Source organism: Nannospalax galili, unplaced genomic scaffold (genome assembly GCF_000622305.1).
Source record: "Nannospalax galili isolate Female #2095 unplaced genomic scaffold, S.galili_v1.0 scaffold429, whole genome shotgun sequence".
Lineage (NCBI taxonomy): Eukaryota > Metazoa > Chordata > Mammalia > Rodentia > Spalacidae > Nannospalax > Nannospalax galili.
Genome location: NW_008360330.1, coordinates 5,196,089 through 5,198,271, shown reverse-complemented (window position 1 = coordinate 5,198,271; position 2,183 = coordinate 5,196,089).

Here is a 2,183-nt window from a genome sequence, read left to right as displayed (position 1 = left end):
TGATTCCTCTGTGTTGACCCTCCTCTTTGTAGACTGGACACTGATTCAAGTCCATCTGGTGGGGTCTCCACGGCCTCCTTGATCAAGAGGACAGGTGACCCACCAGAATTACAGGACATTTTGAGACATGCTCATAGTCCCCTGGAACTAGTCAACCTAGGAGGGCAAGGAGCAAAAACTGTCCTTTATGTCCCTCTGACCAAATTATTATAGGCCTCAAAGTATGTATGTTAAACATCCAAGAAGGTTAGTTCCACCAGTCTGGTACTTTTAATTACTGTGTGTCATGTAGATAAATCTTGGGCAAAGACCAGTTGTTCTCAGATAAACCTTACCTAGACATATATTTCTTGATCTGCTATGTACAATTTGTCAGTACGTTGTAGGAGTAATATGGTTCCCTCTGGTTTTCAAAACTAGCTAGGCATTATTTATCTCTCGCATTGTCTCACCCCTCCATCATGGTTTTCCCACTTAAGGTGCCCCTATTTCCCCCTTCTCCCTTGATAGCATCCTTCTCCTACGGTCCTACCTCTCTTGAGCTCCTTCTTTCCCTTTATCCTCTAGGTTCCTTGTATATCCTTCCCTCCCCCCTCCCTTAAACCAACCCAATTTTTATCCATATCTCCTTTATTAAGGCCTGTTTCCTACTGTTCTCCTCTTTCAGGTTCTTTCTTTTCCTTTTCCTTCCTGGTTCCTTTCCATTATCCTGGTTTTGTAGTTATGTCTGGATACATACTCACTTATCAGGATTTGGTTCTAGGATCCACATATGAGGGAGAACATACATCGATTTTTTTTCTGAGTCTGTGTTACTTCACTTAGTACAACAGTTTCTAGTTCCAATCATTTTCCTGCAAATTTCATGATTTCATCTTTACTGCTGAGTAAAACTCCATCTTATAAATAAACCACATTTTCATTATCCACTCATCAATTGAGGGATACTTAGGTTGCTTCCATCTCTTAGCTATTGTGAAAAGAGCAGCAACAAACATGGATGTACAAGTGACTCTGCAATAGGACGAGTTCTTTGGGTAAATGCCAACGAGTGGTATAACTGGGTCAAATGGTAGGTTCATTTGTAGTTTTCTAAGAGTTCTCCACCCTACTTTCCATAGGGGTTGAACTAGTTTGCAGTTTCACCAGCAGTGGATGAGTGTTCCCCTTTCCCCACATCCTCTCCAACATTTGGTATCATTGGTTCTCTTGATCTTAGCCAGTCTGATTGGGATAAGATTAAATCTTAAAGTGGTTTTAATTTGCATTTCCCTAATTATTAGCGATGATGAACATCTTTAAGATGTTTCATAGCCATCTTTACTTCTTCTTTAGAGAACTCTCTGTTCAGCTCCTTAGCCCATCTTTTAATTGGGTTACTTCTTGTCTTGATTCTCTGTTTTTTGAGTTTATTATATATTCTGGATATTAAACCTCTGTCAGATGTCACTGGTGAAGATTTTCTCCCATTCTGTGGGTTTTCTATTTGCTTCCCTGGTTGCCTACTTTGGTGTTCAGAAGCTTTTTAGTTTAATGAGGTCCCATTTGTTAATTCTTGCCCTTGTTTCCTGAGCAATTGATGTCCGTTTAAGAAAATCCTTTCCTACACCTATATCTTGTAGGTTTTTCCCAATGTTTTCTTCTAACAGTTTCAGAGTTTCAGGCTTTACATTGAGGTCTTTGATCCACTTGGAATTGACTTTTGTGCAAGGTGAAAGATAGGGGTTTAGTTTCATTCTTCTACAGGTGGAGATCCAGTTTTGCCAGCACCATTTGCTGAACATGCTGTCTTTCCTCCAGTGAATATTCTTGGCCCCTTTGTCAAATATCAGGTGGCTGAAATTGCATGTACTCATATTTGGGTCTTTAATTTTGTTCCATCGATCTATGGGTCTATTTTTGTGCAAGTACCATGTTGTTTTTATGACTATAGCCCTGTAATACAGCTTAAAATCTGGTATTATAATGCCCCCAGCCTTGCTCAGGGTTGCTTTGGCTTCCATATGAATCTTTGGATGTTTTTTTTCCAATTCTGTGAAAAATGTCATGGGGATTTTGATTGGCATTGCATTGAATCTATAAATGACTTTTGGTAGGATGGTCATTTCACAATACTAATTCTTCCAATCCATGAGCATAGGAGTTCCTTCCAGCTTCTGATGTCTTCCTCAATCTCTTTCTTT